Genomic DNA, 20,340 nt, shown 5'->3' with positions numbered 1-20,340 from the left:
ATATACCTCAAAATTAGATACTAAATATCCCCTTGAAGTTCGAAATGTATAATAAAAATATCGGTCACTATGAAACCACTGGTAAAATGTGCAGTGGGTAGTTTAAAGATGAAATAGCAGGTTAGTTATAAAAGGAGAGATAAAGAAAGTCTTATCTCAGTCTTAGCTGTTAGGTCTAAGTTAGGTCTTAGCTGACCTGCCGACAGGGCGTGATGGCTTACAGGTGACCTGCCCACCAAGGCGGGCTGCTTGCAAAGACAGTGTCGCTCAGCGGTCACACATCCAAGCAGCAGCCACGCTCGTCTTTGTTTGACTCGATTTCTTGTGATAACAGCCGTACCAACTAAACCGCAAGAGTTATATCAGTGAATTGATTCTTTAATTAGTTAATCATGCAATGATCATCTATAATTATCTCCATACTTGCGGTTTAAATAACTATTACTCTAGCAAAATCCAGTAGTAGTAGGATAATTTTGAACACAAATTATAAACTTACACTTTGGTTTATAAAGGAGACATAGGTTTTAGAAACATGATGCAAGTGAGTGCAGATATTGCTGTACAGCTTGGAGTGTACTATTAACTACGGTGAACGAATGTTAATTGTCAATTAGGTACTTCCAGAATACAAGCCTATTTAGTTATAGTAACTCTCTTCAGGTTTATCAGCACACAGCTCTTGATGGTATTGTTTTAATGAGATTATTGAATCCGCAACACCTCTATGCTTCAAAGGATGATCATTAGGTATAGATTTTAATAGAAATATTTATGAGCTAAGATTAGCACTTCAATACCACTCTTAGTTAAGAGAATCCAGTTAAGAAAAAGTAAAGAATGTTCCTACACAAAATATTTCTTAAAGCAAAACTTGCTAACCACTTCATTAACAATCTTAACATGTAACTTCCACGAATACAAAATACTGTTTCAAATAAGCGTGAACAGCATATTTGAGCATAGTAGTTTTCAATTAAAAACGTGTTTCAGGTAGATCTCCTTTAATAATTAGGAATGAATTTCTAAAATTATTTTAGCTATATTTAAATATTTACACTAGTTTTTTTTTGGTTGGTCAAAAAACTAGTAACTTCAAAATTTTAATTTTATTTATTTATTTTTGAGGTTATTATCTCAAAATTCCTTTTCCCAAAAAGAGTTTGATTATATAAATGGTATCTGAAGTTGATTCTGACATAACCGACTTGTTTAAAGAGGTTCCAGAGCAAAACCGATCGGAGTATACGTTATTTGAGATGGTACCTGTAAGTGGAAACAAATCCAAGACATAAATTTCAGTCCAAACAGAACATTCGCAAGCATACCTTGAGGTTACGAGCTAGGTTGTGGGAGGGTACGGAAGAGCAGGTTCTGATATTGGTATTTTCCGTATCGTATATTTTTATGCTGGAGTCTGTTCGTAAAACACCTTATGCAAATCCGTATAAACTGAAATCCTAGATTTTCTTCTCTATAGCAAACACGTACTCATAGACTTTCCCGACCCTGCCGTAGTAACATTAATATATAACCTACATTATTGTGATAGTGGAACGTAAAAATAGGATTCACATTTTTTACAATCTAGAAGGCGTTACAATAAAATTGTATTTAGAGTATAAGAGACAGGCAGAGAGGAAATTTTGATAAGAAAGGTAATTTTAAAGGAAGAATTTAATTACAAGCTCAGATGAAAAGAAGATGTCTTTTAATAGGACCTTGCATCTTGAGGTATACGGCTCTTCTTATTGCGTGCACTAGAAATCTGAATGGAAAATTGCGTACTTAATAAAATTTGAGCTTAAAGAATCCTGCCTCCTCTTATATGAAATAAAAAAGATTCTTTAAGTCCAAAAATAATAAATACTGCGCAAATTCCTCGCACATATAAAAATTAATATAAAATTATTAGAAATTAATAATCAGTGTAAGTATTTTATTGAGTTTGATTTATTAGTCTAATAAAATAATCCTTAATTTTAAAATTTACTTTTTAGTTTGTATATTAATGACTAGAAGAAAATTTATTAGAGATATTTCACAGTATGATAATTGTAAAATGTCTGTGGAAAAGAATCCCGATCTGGACAGCGAAGTGGCCCAAATCTCTTGACCCAGCGGCTGGATAAGGAGCGAGCCCCACGGGCCAAATTTAGGCCTAGCCTGACGTAATGTGATAAACAATTCCAGGTTAGAATCCTAAAGAGTAGAGGAGGTTTTTTAGTGGGTAACCCCGTTTTAGAGGAGTCCCACACTACAGGCTGGCCACCTGCGTGCGTAATTGCATTTTTGCTGCCTCTCCCTAAAAAAAAAAGAAAATAGTAAAATGTCTAAAATACAAAAGTGAAAGAAATATATGACAGATTTGAATAAATATCATGTTAGGATATTCGTCAAAAACTTCATCTAAACGTAAAACTTCCTTTGAGAGGAAGTATGTTATTACCAATGTTTACAATAGAATTTTCTCAAAAAACTTCATTTACTGGATAGACGTTTATAAATGGCAACTATGCACCATTTGGGGTTTGGGAGTGATGATGGTCGAGCGGTCTAAGACTTAAAAAGTTTTATTGAGTTAGAGTTAGCTCAGGCTAAAAGTTCCTGATTGTGACCGTTGCACTTGTTATCAGTACCATCGACGTTGGACTGAATCGAAATCTGTTTGCATTCATAAAAGTTCTTTCCTTTTATTTTATTATTCTTGAAACTTCAAAAGTAAACAGGTTACCGAGACAATCAAAACTTCAAACACAACACTACACAGGCAATAATCAGAATTATCCCTCCAATCAGAGTCTATTTGTGCAATATACTAGTTGCCAATAGAGACTGATATTGTATCTAATAAAATTATGACTGGCAAATTTGAGTTTCTACATTTTCAGACTAACACATGTCCCAATATTCATTGAATTATTTCTGTAAAAACAAATTAAATTGTTTATTCTTAACACCATAAAATTTTTATATCTTAAAAAGTTAAACGACACATGTAACTGACCACCCAATTCCAATCCAAACAACAAAAAGATATATTGAGTAAATAATTACAACTGCATTATATGGTATATATTATTTATAAATACAAATAGAAATTTCAACCAAACTAAAAAAAGCTGTAATACGATTTATTTAAATAGTTTTGTTCCTATTGTTTTGCAGTTAGTGAAGCAAATGGAAAATGGTTTCAAAGCTTATAAATAAAGCGAAGGAAACATTACTCATACTTTGTCATATGAAAATTGTGAAACCTGAGTAAATTGAAGCTGTAAAACTAGTTTAAATTTATGAAACACAGCTAAATTAAGTGTTTTTTTTATAATTGACCTGATTGTAATAAGTACATAGCTCCATTCTCCTGGTAGAGCATTCTTGCTTAATAAGCAAGTTGGGCAGATTGACTCAAAATTTACTTATGGTAGACTATGAGCAATAAAAATGCTAGCGCCAATTGAAAAAATATATAAACTGAGCAGATTTAATATACGGTACAAATTTACAGGTATTGGCAGAAATACTTACAATCACATAGACGTTTAAGCGGATGGGCTGGTCCTGGATTTGGTTAGTATGATTAATTTAATAGGAGACAACATATTTTCATTGTAATTTTTTGGTTGTTAAACTACCTTATGTTGTCTAGGGACATTTGATTTTTAATTTACCCTGTTTTAAAATAAACCCTTGTTTGGTTTTGGCAACGTTTATTTTTATTTAAACATAGAAGCATTTGAACTCCATACTAAACAAAAGACAGTTTTTAACCACAAGCAAGTTCTTTTGGTCCAGGAAAGCTACGTAAACGCATCCAAAGCCTGGCTTAGTCCTTACTATGAACAGAGTGTAATACATTAACTGGTATTGAAACTGAAGGAGGCGAGGTGACGATTTACTGCCTCAGATTAAAGTGTTTGCTTACGCCCGGCATTATCGCCTCTCTGCGTTAGATCCTGAATATTTCTTCTGGTAATAACAGATTATTAAAAACCATTTCATCTATCGAAATAGTATACTTGTGTATGGAATTTGTCTTATATTGTTAATATACATCTTACACCAAAGATGTTTTAAAATTATACGAACAAACTCACAATAAATGCAGTTAGCTTTAAAGAAAAAAATGAAATATCTTTTGTGAACAGTGAAAATTCATTCATGTAAGAAAAAAAAACAAGTTTCGTGTAACAGGATTCGCTGAGGCAACAAAAATTTAAGTTTTATACTTTTCTTTATGCTCGAGACGTCTTGCGGAGAGAGTGACAACAATTATATAAAAAACATGTCTACATCACACCGGCATCGGCACACGAAAGAGAAATATTGTCAGAGTACATAATGATAATTTTTAATGATGCCAATTAAATTAATTATATATATGGATATGTGCCATCTTATAAATCGTTCTCGTCCATAGAAATCAAAAGTTTACACGTAAATCTATTTATGAGACATCTTGGCGCACGATACATTCAAATTCGTATTCATTAAGTTAGGTTCCATAGCAGGGAAATAATAAATGTCACATGCAGTGACATGCACCATTATCAAACTCAGTGTTGAAGTTCAAAGTTTCAAGTCTGTGGATTAGATCGCTTTTGATATACTGTTAATTAGCAAGGGAAAGCATTTAGATGAAATGACAATATAAATACTTATGCATGCTAGACAATCAGATTAATATTCTAACTAGTACAAGCAGTATACATTACTGTAAAAATCTTAAAAACATTTCTTGACGTATGCCATTGGATATATTTATGACTAAAAGGTAATATTCTTAATACAACAAAAACGTAGCAAATGTTGTCAAACAGTCTGTACCAACTGTAGATTAATTGTCGTAATGCGAGAGTCTGGCCATAAAAATAACATTTATATTTTGTAATTTGTTTAATTTATCAAATAAAAATACAATATGTGATCGTCATTTGTGATTAGTCTCACTTACGGGTTTTCTCCGTACTCCGAATACTTTTAACACACCGGAAGAACACCAACGTTGGGAGTTCAAGCAATAATGAGCACTGACATAGCACCAACCAGTCACGCCAGTGTGACTGGCTCGGCACCTTGGAATACCCGCTCCACACAAAAAGGGATAGACGACTCCGCACTAGCTACAAATAAACCGCTAGGTCAAACCAACCTACATGACGTGGTTTCTGTCCTCCAGTGAGAGAGATCAAAATAACTACTGATAAAAATTATATTATTAAATGAGCCATGCGTATAAATATTGAATTATAAGAGAACTAGATCTCAAGCCTCTTTGAATCCAGGATGACCTGAAAAGTATTAGTATAATAATATTCTAAAAAATTCTTCAGTTTTAATTTTTTACTGACCTCACTATAGAAAAAGTCCTAGTATTATTAAATGTTTGGCATAAATTTATCGTAATATTTAGGACATATTAGTGAGGATGGTCAAATAAGACTTAATAAGACGAGTGTCCTGTAAAGGAGAGTTATGAAAAGCAGTGTCATTGTGTGTTTGAGTACACATTTTTATGGTAACCAAGTTTAGCCTACTACGCAAATAGTACTAATAGCTGAACGGATCATTGCTACTAATGTCAATAATAATGCGTGAAAAAATCGCACCAACACCTATTATGACTAAATTGATATACAGTAACAGTTTTAACTATGGTGTAATAAAAGATAGCCTAAGACATTTTCCATAACATTAATTCGATGTTTATATTGAGAAAAATGTTATTCCCAAAAGTGAAATATTTATTTAAAATCCCCCTAACAGCAGCTCCTGAAAAACGTCATCTTAATAACTGACGATGATAATTTTTTTATCTAAGAGGACGTGTGGAAACGTAACCCGTTTCAACCAACCAATTACCTCTTTACCCCAGGATGTAGACTTGTTCTGAATAAAAAAGTTACTGGAACTTACAAAACTTTCTGTAAAAAGACAACATAGTTATCTTTATATTTGACTTCTTTAGCTAATTACATTCATATTCTCTAAGTAAATTAATATCCGTTGCCTGCTTTGATCCGTACTCTAGTAACAGTGAATATAAATTAATTTTGAACATCCTCTTTGTTGCACAATATTATTCAAGAGTCATATATATATATATATATATATATAATATATATATATATATATATATATATATATTGTAGATAAAACAAATGTAAAACAAATGTAACAAATGTAAATTGTCCATATAATGGCACAATGGACAGGTACAAACCCTGTATGTGCAATTTATTTTCATTAGAACTGCCAGTTCCAGAAACATGAAAAAGTTGCACAAAAGGAAAAAAATACAACAACATAACATGTAACATGTTGGTTAATAGCCTCAGAACGTAAATTCATTCCCTACAGTTTTGTTTTATGAACATATGCCATCCAAATTACTAACTTCAATTTGACATGTTATCAAGGAAACTCAATAGTAATATTGTGTAATACACATTTACAATGAAATTGGTATAAACATGGTTGTGTCATGGCATACTTTCAGAAAATTTGTTTACTTATTCCTTTAGTACGCATACAATGTAGGTTGCGTCCCTATTATTATTTACTATTATTTCAATATTTATTATTTACTATTTAATGAATACATGGTTTATCTATTGCTATAAATATTGGTTTTTCCACGAATGTCATATTAACATCAATATGTCAACTATAAATAAGGATAAATAATTATTTATATTTGTAAATAGATTATCCTTTGCTATATTTGATATTAAATTAATTAATAACAAAAAAACTGATTACATATATATCATATAAATGGAATTTTAATTAAGTTTATGAACACAATTCAATTGAATTCTTAGCAAGTTATTAATGAACATTACCTTAACAGCTATAATACTAAAGAAAATTTGGAAATGTTCCCTATAAATTACTTTAAAGTGTCTGGTCTGTCACCCAAAAAAAGGGCTAAAGTAATTTGCAAATAATGTAGTCCTACAATGTTTTGAGTTTGTAAAGAGTAAACACTTAAGTAAATTAAACCACTCTTGCGTTTTAAAAAAACAACAATCTCTTTTCCCATAATTTTAGTTTGTTTTCTGTAAAGCTCAGAGTCTCCCGCATAAACTAGTGAATCCAACGTGTTTCATACCTAAACCACCTAAATATTTAAAGTAATATTTATAAAGATTACCTTAATTTCAAAATGGATTCTGTATCACTTAATGTGATATAGACATAACATATATTAAAAATAATTTATTTATTAAAATAGCGAAAGGATTATTTAATTTAGAAGCATGGGATAGTTATCTTAGCGTTAGGAAAGCAAAATATGTTTTATATTTTTGTTTATTTACAGTCCCTTGAGGGACTAGAAAAATAACTTGTGTCTGTAGACCTAAGATATTTTAAAAATTCTTCACCAAATCGTTCAGCATTAATATTAAAAATGACGTACCTACATGACCGAACTATTTTACCATTTAAAATTTACGAGAATCGAACCATTGACTCCCATTTTCGAGCCACACTGTGTTTTAAATGTATAAAAAAAAAACGTTTTGCGGCTTTTGCCATATGAAGTTTTTATAGGGTTACAGTTTATTACATCGCCATATGTAAGCTTTTCTACCACAGGAGATTGTGGCTAGGTGGTCTGAAACCCCCTCTTACATCGAAACATACGAAATCAAGATGAATTTTGAGTTTAGCTCCAGTGCACCTTCCTTTTACGTGCAGAAACTGAAATTTTTCTAATATTTCGTATATTTCCAAAAATAATCTTCAATTAACAGAGTTTAAAACAAAAAATTCGATTAAATCAAGAGAACCAATTAAGTAGATCTTTAACTTCATATTACTTACAATATCTTCTTTGTGGAATTAATGAAACCCCAATACAGCCAGGCTGGGATGAAAACTAACGATAGAAGTTGGAGTAACCACTAACGCACTAACGGAGCCCTAACTCGTTAATATCAATTTCATAACCGCATATCATCAGGATATCAAGTGGGCGTTGATAACTTCCGTAAGATTAGCCCCGCCTCCCCAACATCCCAATTCCCAATACAGCCAAAACATAAAAATCACTATCGACAGGAGTTCAAGCACTAATGAACACTTAGGAAACTAACCACAGACTAGTTTAAAAAGTTTAATGATGTCTGTGAGGTCTTAGCTTCACGAGCTAAACGTCCCGCGTGCACGAACATTGATGGCTGGTTCAAAGGTCACGTTTAAGCCAATTTCTCAAACTTAAATGTTAGAGAAGGCTTTCACTTAGCATGATAAATAAGACATCCTTTAATTTTTATTTACGATCCATTCGTTCATTCTTTATAAAATAGAATTTCTCAGCTCTTTATGGGTGGAGGAATGAGGATTGTACATTTGCTATAAAAAAAAACATTCTAATAACACTGCTAATAAAATGTAAAACTGTAAACTTTTAGTAGCATACGTTTAATAATTGTAATGTATATAAATAATATGCATATGTATCCTATCGCAATTAAATAACGGGATACTTAAAAATATATAAGACTTTATACTGTGCTTACAACTGGAATTAATCTAAATCATACCTGTGTTTATGATGTAATAGAATATCCTACAATTAACAATTTAGTCACAATAGACAAGTTTGATATTGTTGTATAAACGTAGTGCTGTTATAGATTGAAAAAGCAAATATGGCATTATAAGGAATTATACAAACAAATTAATTAAATAAACATAACATGACTTAGCTATGCTTTAATTTATACTATATATTTATTAGAGATAGTGGATTTATTCTTAGATAGATCTACTTTAAACAATATAGTTTTGGAATTATTGGTTCTTTGTTAAGTCAGTGGATTAACGACAATTCATCCGCTTATTGAAATAAAACCAAATCGAATTACTTACAAAATTGGGAAAGCTGTGGGCATTCAGGAGAACGTACTTTTGGTCGTCAAAACATTTACTATAATTAAGCTCATTAAAAAGTTTCTGACACAATGTTGAGTTGGCTCCGAAGGAATAATAAGTGTCCAATTTTTAAGAGTCCTTTCCCTTTCAAAACTTTTTTAAAGTATCTATCCACTACTCCTTCAATTAAATTGCTATCTGAGATATCTAATTTATGTTTTTACTTACTGGTCAATTTTTTCATTTTGACCTGTGCAAACTATAACTTAGTATATCTGAATAATAAAGAACGAATAAAATCTTATTTAATTTTGATAATACTAATTTTTACAATAATATTATTAGGGCTTTTCCTAAAATAATGATAATAAAGATTCATATGCAAGGTTCAATTTATCTGAATGTTATTGCTTGAAATGATTATTATTGGACTGCGAAGCCTATCACTTTGTAAGGGATGTTAAAAACATTCATTTCTGCCTGTCCGTCTGTCTGCCTTGGGGGGGGGGGGGGTGGGGGGGGGGGGGGGTGGGGGGGGGGGGGGGTGGGGGGGGGGGGGGGTGGGGGGGGGGGGGGGTGGGGGGGGGGGGGGGTGGGGGGGTACCCCAATTTAAAGGACTTTTTACACTGGAAATTTTGGCACAAGTAAAAGTTGAAGATTTTTAAACCCGTATTTCCCGGTATACCAAAATTTTTTAAAAATTTGGGCCTTATTTTTAATATTATATTTTAAATTAGTTCATTATATAAATAGTGGTCTGAGACACCTCAAATGTATTTTTAAATCCATTATAAAATTAAAAAGGAAATACAATTAAAAATAATTGCAGAATACATTAAAAGCAGTAAGCATTAGAAAATACTGTTTAGTTATAAAATCCTTTTATATTTTTTTAAATTTAAAAAATATGTACTTTCGGTAGTAAAATTATCAAGTTTTTTTAAAGGGAGAGTTGAAGAACATGTAAAATTATAAGGGTAAGTTAAAACTCTTATGTGCTAATCACTGTATGACAATCCTAATCCTTATTTATTAATACTATAAATGCGAAAGCGCTTTTGTTTTTTTGTTTTGTTTTCACGCATAAACTATAAAACCCATTGTATTTAAAAAGGGTTATGAGTACATGGACTTATTATGATCTTTGGGATAAATTTGAGGCTTATTATTATTTTTAAAATCCATCAACGTTACACCCCTGGTCTCAAAAAAGTTAAAAATCCCATTCGCCTCTAAAGTTGCAAAATATTAATTTAAAAAAAGCCTGTTTAAAAGTAATCAAAAGATCTGTATAAAAAAGTTGTTTTTATGGGCAGAACGACCAATTTTGTTTAAAATTAAAATTTTTTCCAATATTTTCAATTTGTTAATGTTTTTAGAGGGAAAAAAATGCCCAAAAATTTAAAAGTACTATATTTTGCTTTTAAAAATTTAAAATTTTGAGTGTATACATGTAAGGGACTGAATTTGGCTTCCTTAGAATTGTGGGGCGGGATTTTACAGTAAATTTAAGGAACAAAACAGGAGGGAAATGGGCAAAATTTTTATGATTTAAAAACCATTCGTCCGTGAGTACAGTTCGAGGAAACAGGCGAAGTCATTAGTCTGTGATTATAGCTAGTAGAATTCCCCAAAGCAGTACAAGAAACACTGAATGCAATTGTTATGACAGAAAAACGGTTGGGAAAATCGCATAAATTTCTCGCTGATGGATATACGATACTGTTTAGGGGGATATAAATACTGATATCATTCCAAAAAATGGACCTTGGAAAAAATATGAATAAAACCCTAAAAAAGGATTGGAAGTAAAAGTTTTTTTTTAAATTTTTTGTTGTGTATCATATTTAAATATATATGACAACTATAACCTTTTAGTATAATGTACAATAGGAAGGGAAAACCTTTTTTTAAAAAATTTTCCCTTTTTTTTTTTTAAAAAAAAAAATTTAAAATTAAAATTTTTTTAAAAAAAATTTTTTTTTAAAAAAAAATTTTTTTTTTCCCCCCCCCCAAAAAATTTAAACCCCTTAAAAAAAAAAAAAAAATAAAAAAATTTTTTTTTTTAAAAAAAATTTTTTTTTTTTTTAAAAAAAAAGGAAAAAAAAAAAATTAATTTTTTAAAAAAAATTAAAATTTTTTTTAAATTTTTAAAAAAAAATTTTCCCGGAAAAAACCCCCAATTTTGAAAAAAATTTTTTTTTTTTTTTTTTTTAAAAAAACCCTTTAAACTTTTTTTTAAAAAAAAAGGGGGGTTTTGGGGGGAAAAATTTTTAAAAAAATTTTTTTTTTTTTTAAAAAAACAAAAATTTTTTTTAAAAATTTTTCCCCCAAAAAAATTTTGGGGGGGAAAAAAAAATTTTTTTTAAAAAAACCCCAATTTTTTTGGGAAAAAAATTAAAAAAAAAAAAGGGGGTTGGGGGTTTTTTTTAAATTTTTTTTAAAAAAAAAAAACCCCAAATTAAAAAGGGAAAAAAAAATTTTTAAAAATTTTTTCTTTTTTTGGGGGGGGGGGGGGGGGGAAAAAAACCCCCAAAAAATTTTTTGGGGGGGTTTTTTCTAAAAAGGAATTTTGGGGAAAAAAAAAATTTAAAAAGGGTTTAAAAGGGGGGGTTTTTTTTTAAAAAAAAAAAAAACCCCCCCCCCCAAAAAAAAAAAAATTTGGGGGTTTTTTTTTTTGGGGCCCCAAAAAAAACCCCCCTTTTGGGATTTTTTCCCCCCCCCAAAAAAAAGGGGGCCCCAATTTTTCCCCCGGGGTTTGGCCAAAAAAGGGGGGGGTTTTAAATTTCCCGGCCCCCCCTTAACCCCCCCCAAAATTTTTTTTGGGCCCCGGGTTTTTTTGGGGGGAAAAAACCCTTTTTTTTTGGGGGGGGTTTTTTAAAATTTTTAATTTTCCCCCCCAAATTTTTTAAAAAAAGGGGGGGGGGTTTTTTTTTTTTTAAATTTGGGAAAAAATTTTTTTAGAACCAAAATTTTTTTAATTTTTTTTTAAAAAAAAAAATTTTTTTTGGTTTTAAATTTTTTAAAAAAATTTTTTTTTGTTTTTTAAAAATTTTAAAAAAAAAAAAAAATTTTTTTTAAAATTTCCTTTTTTTTTTTGGGCCCGGGGGGAAAATTTAAGGGAAATGGGGGGGGAAAACCCACCCCCCCAAAAAAAAAAAAAAATTTTTTGGGTTTTTAAAAAAAGGGGACTTTTTAAATTTTTTTGGGGTTTTAAAATTTTTTTTTTAAAAATTTTTTTTTTTTTCAAAAATTTTTTTTTTTTTAAAAAAAATTTTAAAAAAAAAATTTTTTTTTTTTTAAAAAAAAAAAAAAGGGGAAAAAAATTTGTTTTTTAAAATTTCCCCGGGGGGTTTTTAAAACCATTTTTTTTGGGGCCCCCAAATTTCGGGGGGGAAAAAAAAACCCCCCCAAAAAAAAAAACCCCCAAACTATTTTTAAAAAAAAAAAAAACCCCCAAAAAATTTTTTTTTTTTTTTTTTTTTTAAAAAATTTCCCCAAATTTAAACCGGGGAAAAGATCCCCCAAAAGGAAAATTTAATTTTTTTAAAAAAAAAATTTTTTTTAAAAATTTTTAAAAAAAAATTTTTTTTTTTTTAAAATTTTTAAAAAAAAAAAAAATTTTTTTTTTTTTTTTTCCCAAAATTTAAAAACTTTTTTTTAAAAAAATTTTTTTAAAATTTTTTTTTTTTTGGGGGGAAAAAAAGGGGGGGGGAAAAAATTTAAGGAATTTTAAAAAAAACCCAAACCCCCCAAAAATTTTCCCAAAAAATTTTTTTATTTTATTGTTTTTTTTTTAAAAAAGGGGTTAAAAATTTTTTAAAAAAAAAGGGAAGGGGCCCCCTTTTTTTTTAAAGGGAAAAAGGAAAAAAAATTTTTTTTTAAAAATTTTTTTTTAAAAATTTTTTTTTTTTTAAAAAAAAAGGGGGGGTTTTTTTTTTAAAAATTTTAAATTTTTTTTTTTTAAAAATTTAAAAAAAAAAATTAAAAAATTTTTTTGAAAAAAAAAAAAAATTTTTGGGGCCCCCCCCAAAAAAAAAAATTTTTTTTTTTTTTTTTTCCCAAAAAATTTTTTTAAAAAAAGGGGGGGGGGGTTTTAAATTTTCAAAAATTTTTTTTCCTTTTTAAAAAGGGGTTTTTTTTTTTTTTAAAAATAAAAAAAAACCCCTTTTTTTTTTTAAAAAAAATTTTAAAAAAAAAAAAATTTTTTTTTTTTTTTTTTCCCTTTTTTGGGTTTTTTAAAGGGGAAAATTTAAAAAAAAAAAAATTTTTTTTTTTTAAAATTTTTTTTTTTTTTTTTTTTAAAAAAAATTTTTTTAAAAAAAAAATTTTTTTTGGGGGAAAAAAATTTGAAAAAAAACCCAATTTTTTTTTTTTAAAAAAAAAAAATTTTCCCCCCTTTTTTTTTTTGGGTTTTTTTGGGCCCTTTTTTAAATTTTTTTTTTCCAAAAAAAAAAAAATTTTTTTTCCCCCTTAATTTTTTTTTAAAAACCCCCCCGGGGGGGGTTTTTAAAAGGGGGAAAGGGCCCCCCCCTTTTTTTTTCCCAAAAAAATGGGAAAAAAAACCCAAATTTTTTTGGGGTTTAAATGGGGGTTTTTTTTAAAAAAATTTTTTTTAAAAAAATTTCGTTTAAGTTTTTTTTCAAATTTTCCCCCCCTTTTTTAAAAACCCCAAAATTTTTTTTAAAAAAAAATTTTAAAAAAAAAAATTTTTTTTTTTCCCCGGGCCCTTTTTTAAATTTTAAAAAATTTTTAAAAATAAAAAAAAAAAATTTGTTTCCCTTTTTCCCCCCAAAAAGGGGGTTTTTTTAAATTTTTAAATTTTTCCCCCTTTTTTTTTTTTTTAAAAAATTTTTAAAAATTTTTTTAATTTTTTTGAAAAAAAAAAATTTTTATTTTTTAAATTTAAACCCGGTCCTTTTTTTTAAAAAATTTTTTTTCCCCTTTTTTTTTTTTTAAAAAAAAAATTTTTTTTAAAGAAAAAAAAAAATTTTTTTTTAATTTTTAAAACCCAATTTTGGTTTTTAAATTTTTTTTTTTTAAAAAAAAAAGGGGGTTTTTTTTTAAAATTTTTTAAAAAAAAAATTAAAAAAAATTTAAAAAAAATTTTGGGGGGGAAACCCCCCCTTTTGGGGGGGGTTTTAAAAAATTTTTTTGGAAAAATTTTTTTTTTTAAAAATTTTTTTACCGGGGAAAAATTTTTTTTCCCAAAAAAAGGTTTTTTTTAAAAAAAAAAAAAATTTTTTTTTTTTTGGGGGGGAAAAAATTTTTAAAAATTTCAAAAATTTTAAAATTTTAAAAAAAAATTAAAAAAAATTTAAAATATATTTTTTAATTTTTTTTTTAAAAAATTTTCCAAAATTTTGTCCCCCCCCCCGGGGGGGGTTTTTTTTTTAAAAAAAAAAAAATTTTTTTTTTTTAAATTAAAAAGGGTAAAAAAAATTTTTAAAAATTTTTTTTTTTTTTAAAAAATTTAAAAAAAAACCCCCAAATTTTTTTTTTTTTTTAAATTTAAAAAAATTTAAAAATTTTTTTTTTAAAAAAAAAAAAAAATTTTTTAAATTTTTAAAAAAAAAAATTTTTTTTTTAAAAAAAAAAAAAAGGGGCCCCCCAAAAAAAAATTTTTTAAAATTTTTGTTTTTTAAATTTTTTTTTTTTTGAAAGGGGGGAAAAATTCCTTGAAAAAAAATTTTTTTAAAAAAAATTTTAAAAGGGGGGTTTTTTTTTTTTTTTAAAAAAGGTTTTTTTGGTTTTTTTTTTTTTTTAAAAAATTTTTAAAAGACTTTTTTTTGGGAAAAAAAGGGGAAAAAATTTTTAAAAAAAAAAGGGAAAAAATTTTAAAAAAAATGTTTTTTTTTTTTGGGAAAAATTTTTAAAAAAAAAAAAAATTTTTTAAATTTTAAATTTTTTTGGGGAAAAAAAATTTTTTTAATTTTTAAAAAAAATTTTTTTATTGTTTTTTTAAAAAAAGGAAAAAAAAAATTTTTTTTTTTTAAAAAAAAAAAATTTTGTTTGGTAAAACCCCTTTTTTAAATTTTAAAAAAAAAAAAAGGAAAAAAAAAAACTTTTTTTTGGGGTTTTTTAAAAAATTTTAAAAAAAATTTTTTTAAAATTTAAAAAATTTTTAAAAAAAAAAAATTTTACCCCGGGGGGGAAAAAAATTTTTTTTAAAAAAATTTTGTTTTTGGAAAAAATTTTTTTTTTTTTTTTTTAAAAAAAATTTTTTTTTAAAAAAATTTTTAAAATTTTTTTTTTTTTTTTTTTTTTTTTGGGGGAAAAATTTTTTTTCCCTTTTTTTGGGGGGGGAAAAAAAAAAATTTTTTTTTAAAAATTTTAAAAATTTTTTTAAAAAAATTTTTTTTCCCCTTTTTTTTTTGGGTTTTTTTTTTTTAAAAAAATTTTTTTTTTTCCCCAAAAAAAAAAAGGGGAAAAAAGGAAAATTTTTTTTTTTAAAAAAAGGGGAAAAATTAAAAAAAAAAAAATTTTTTTTTTTTTCCCCCAAAAAAAATTTTTTTTCCCCCTTTTTTAAAAAAAAAAAAAAGGGGGGAAAAAATTTTTTTTTTCCCAAAAAAAAAATTTTTTTTTAAACCCAAAGGTAAAATTTTTTAAAAAAACCCCCTTTTTTTTTAATTTTTAAAAAAAAGGGGGGGGTTTTTAAAAAAAAAGGGGTTTTTTAAAAAAAAAGGAAAAAAAAAGGGTTTTTTAAAAATTTTTAAAGGGTTTTTTTTTTTTTTGGTTTTTTTTTTTAAAAAGTTTTTTGAAAAAAAATTTTTTTAAAAAGGGTTTCCCCGGGTTTTTAAAAATTTTTTTTAAAAAAAAAAAAAAATTTTTTTTTTTCCCTTTTTTTAAATTTTTTTTTTGGGGAAAAATTTTAAAAAAAAAAATTTTAAAATTTAAAAAAAAATTTTTTTTTTAAATTTTTTTGGGGGGGGGAAAAAAAAAAAAAATTTTTTCCCCTTTTTTTTTTTTTTTTTTTTAAAAAAAAAAAAATTTTTTTTTGGGGTTTTTTTTAAAAAATTTTAAAAAATTTTTTTTAAAAAAATTTTTTAAAAAATTTTTTTTTTTTTCCCCCTTTAAAAAAACCCCCCGGGGGGGTTTTTTTTTTTAAAAAAAATTAAGGGAAATTTTGGGGAAAAATTTTTTTTCCCCCAAAAACCCGGAAAAAAAAAATTTTTTTTTTTTTTTTAAAAAAAATTTAAAGGATTTTTTTTAATTTTTTTTTTTTAAAAAACCCCCTTTTTTTTAAAATTAATTTTTTTTTTTGGAAAAAATTTTTTTTGGGTTTTTTTTTTAAATTTTTTTAAAAAATTTTTTTTTAATTTTTTTTTTTTAAAATTTTTTAAAAAAAAAAAGTTTTTTAAAAAAAATTTTAAAAAAATTTTTTTAAAAAAAGGGGGGAAAAATTTTAAAAAAGGGGAAACCGGGGGGGGTTTTTTTTTTTTTTGGCCCTATTTTTTTTTTAAAAACCCCAAAAAAAAATTTTTTGGGGGGGGTTTTTTTCCCTTTTTAAAAAAAAAAAAATTTTCCGGAAAAACACCCCAAAAAAAAAAAAATTTTTTAAAAAAGAAAATTTTTAAAAAAAATTTTGGGGGTTTTGGGGGTTTTAAAAAAAAATTTACCAAAAAATTTTTTTTTTTTTTAAAAAAATTTTTTTTTTTAAAAAATTTAATTTGGGGGAAAAAAAAAAATTTTTCCCCAAAAATTTTTAAAAATTTTTTTTAAAAATTTTTCCAAACCCCCCTTTTTTGGAAAAAAAAAAAAATTTTTTTTTTTAAAAAATTTTTTTAAAAATTTTAAAATTTAATTTTTTTAAATTTTAAAAAAAAAATTTAAAATAAAAATTTTTTTTAAAAAATTTTTTTAAATTTTTAAAAAAATTTTTTTAAAAAACCAAAATAAAAAAAAAAAATTTTTTTTAAAATTAATTTTTTCCCTTTTTTTTTTTTTTTTTAAAAAAATTTTTCCCGTTTTTTCCCCAAAAAAATTTTAATTAAAATTTTTTTAAAAAAAAAAATTTAAGGTTTTTGGAAAAAAAAAAAAACCCTTAAAAAATTTTTTTTTTAAAAAAAATTTTTTAATTTTAAAAATTTAAATTTTTTTTTTTTTTAAAAAAAAAAAAATTTTTTTGGAAAAAATTTTTTCCAAAAAAAAATTTTTCCCGCTTTTTTTTTAAAAAGGTTTTTTTTTTTTAAAAAATTTTGGGAAAAAATTTTTTTTAAAAAAAACCCCCAAACTGGGGTTTTTCGGGAAAAAAAAAAGGGGGGAAAAAAACCAATTTTTTTCCTTTAAAAAAAAAATTAAAAAAATTTTTTTTTTTCAAAAAAATTTTTAAAAAATTTTTTTTTAAAAAAAAAAAAAATTTTTTTTTTCCTTTTTTTGGTTTTAAAAAATTTTTTTCCCCCCTTTTTTAAAAAAATTTTTTTTAAAAGGGGGAAAAATTTTTCTTTTTTTAAAAAAAAAAAAATTTTTTTTTTTTTTTTTTTTTTGGGGGGAAAATTTTTTAAAAAAAAAAAAAAAAATTTTAAAAATTTAAAAAAAAAAATTTTTTTTTTTTTTCCCAAAAAATTTTTTTTTTAAAAAAAAAGGGGAAATTTTTTTTAAAATTTTTTTTTTTTTTAAAAAATTTAAACCCAAAATAAAAAAAGGAAAAAAAAAAAAAAAAAAATTAAAAAAAAACCCCCAAAAAAAAAAACCTGTTTTTAAACCCTTTTTAAAAAAAAAAACCCCCCCCTTTTAATTTTTTTTTTTTTTTTAAAAAAATTTTTAAACAGTTTTTTTTTTTTTTTTAAAAAAAACCAAAAAAAAAGGGGTTTTAAAAAAGGTTTTTTTTAAAAAAAAAATTTTTTTAAAAAAATTTTTTTCCCCGAAAAAATTTTAAAAAAAAAATTTTTTTAAAACCAAAAAAAAATGAAAACCAATTTTTAATTTTAAAAAAAAAAATTTTTTTTTTTCCAAATTTTAAAAAAATTTAAAAAAAAAAAAACCAAAAAGGTTTTTTTTAAAAAAATTTTTTTCCCAAAAAAAAAAAATTTTTTTTAAAAAAAAATTTTTGGGGAAAAAAAAACCCCCCCCCCCCTTTTTTTTAAAAACCCCAAAAAAGGGGAAAAAAATTAAAAAACAAAAAAAAAAAAATTAAAAAAAAAAAAAAAACCCCCCAAAAACAAACTAAACCGGGAAAAGGGAAAATTTAAAGGGGCCCCAAACCCCCCAAAACCAAAAAAAATTTTTAAAAAAGGGCCAAAAAAAAAAAACCAAAGGCCCAAAAAAAAAAAAATTTTTAAAAAATTTAAAAAATTTTTAATTTTTTAAAAAAAAAATTTTTTTTTTGGGGGGGTTTTTTTTGGGTTTTAAAAAATTTTTTAAATTTCCCTTCCCCCCGGGAAAAAAATTAAAAAACCGGGGGGAAAAAAAAAAAAAACCCCCCAAAAAATAAAAATAAGGCCCAAAATTAATTTTTAAAGGGGGAAAATTTTTTAAAAAAAGTTTTTAAAAAAAAAAAATTTTTTTTTAAAAAAACCCCTTTTTTTTTACCCCCCCCAAAAAAAAACCCCCGGGAAAATTTTTTAAAAAAAGGTCTTTTTCCCAAAAATTTTAACCTTTTTTTTAAAAAAAAAAAGGTTTTTTTTTAAAAGAAAAATTTTTAAAAAACCCCCCCCTTTTGGGTTTTCCCTTTTAAATTTCCCCCTTTTTTTTTTTAAAAAAAAAAAAAATTTTTTTTTAAAAAATTTTTTTGGCCCCCCTTTCCTTTAAAACCCCCCAAATTTTAAAAAAAATTTTCCCCTTTGCCCAAAACCCAAAATTTTTTTTTTTTTTAAAAGGGGAACCCTTTTTTTTTTAAATTTCCAAAATTAAAATTTTTTTTTTTTTTTTAAAAAAAAAAATTTTTTTTAAAAAATTTTTCCCGGGGGGGTTTCCCCCCAAAAAAAATTTTTTTAAAAACAAAAAAAATTTTTTTTTAAAATTTTTTTTTAAAAAAAATTTTTTTTTTGGGATTTCTTTTTCCTTTGGAAAATTTTAAAAAAATTTTTTTTTTTTTAAAAAATTTTTAAAGGGTTTTTTTTATTTAAAATTTTTTTTTTAAAAAAAAATTTTTTTTCCCTTTTTTTTAAAAATTTTTTTTTTAAAAAATTTTTAAAATCAAAAACCCCTTTTGGTTTTTTTTTTAAAAAACCCTTTTAAAAAACAAAAAACCCCCAAAAAAAATTTTAACCTTTTTCCCCGGGGGAAAAAAAAAAAACCCGAAAAAAAATTTGGAATTTTTTTTTTTTAAATTTTTTGGGAAAAAAAAATTTAAAAAAAAAAAATTTTTTTTAAAATTTTTTTTAAATTTTTAAGGGAAAAAATTTAAAAAAAAATTTTTAAAAAAAAAAAAATTTTTAAAAAAAATTTTTTTTAAAATTTTTTTTTTGGGTTAAAAAAATTTTTAAATTTTTTTTTTTAAAAAAAAATTTTTTTTTTTAAATTTTTTTTTTTTAAATTTCCAAAAAAAAAAGGGGGTTTTAAAAAAATTTAAAAAAATTTTTTTAATTTTGGGTTTTTTTTTTTAAAAATTGAAAAAAAAACCTTTTAAAAATTTTTTAAAAAAAATTAAAAAAAATTTATTTTTTTCCATTTAAAATTTTTTTTTTTAACCCCTTTAAACCTTTTTTTTTTTTTAAAAAAAAAACTTTTAAAAAAAAAAAAATTTTTTTTTAAAAACCCTTTCTTTTTTAAAAACCCCCCGGGGGAAAAGGGGGGTTTTTTTTTTTTTAAAAAAAAAATAAAAATTTTTAAAATTGGTAGGGGGGGGGGCCATAAACTATTTTTTCCCCAAAAAAATTTTTTAAAACGAGTTTACGCAGCAAGAAATACTTTTTGGGGAAAATTTCTCCCCATTTGGTCCCTTTCCCAAAAATTTTGCAGCTGAAGTATTTTTCCCCCTTGCTGTTTCCTTCCATGTTTTGATCTCGTATTTTTATTTTTCTTTAAATATAGTATCTGGCCTCACTACTAAAGACAAATAAAACTTTTAGTATTTGGGCAAACAAATTTTATGAATTAAATTTAAATCTAGCAAAAATTTCAGACCGAATTAACCCTTTTTTTACGAAAATGTAATTTTTTTTAATTTTTAAAATTTGAAAAATGTCATTATCCCGTTTTATAAATTCGTTTTTTTAAAAAATAAAAAAAACTGTTAAATTTAAGAAAAAGGGTTTAAAAAATTTTAAATATTTGTCCTCCCCATTTCCCAAATTTCTCCCTTTGTAGTCCCGTTTAGGCAAGCAACTGCCCAAAAAAAGGGTTTCACCCCCTTTTTTTAAAAGTCCACCCTCCTTTTGTAGTCTAGACTATCGATCCACCCTTTTAAACCCCGGAACCTTTACCCTATGGGGATGTGATGGGCCACTCCCGTACATTTCATTTGGTTTACCCCCTTTTGTAAGGGGAGACATAGGTTTTTGCTTTATCCGTTT

This window comes from Homalodisca vitripennis, chromosome 5 (assembly GCF_021130785.1).
Source record: "Homalodisca vitripennis isolate AUS2020 chromosome 5, UT_GWSS_2.1, whole genome shotgun sequence".
NCBI lineage: Eukaryota > Metazoa > Arthropoda > Insecta > Hemiptera > Cicadellidae > Homalodisca > Homalodisca vitripennis.
This window is presented reverse-complemented; position numbering follows the sequence as displayed.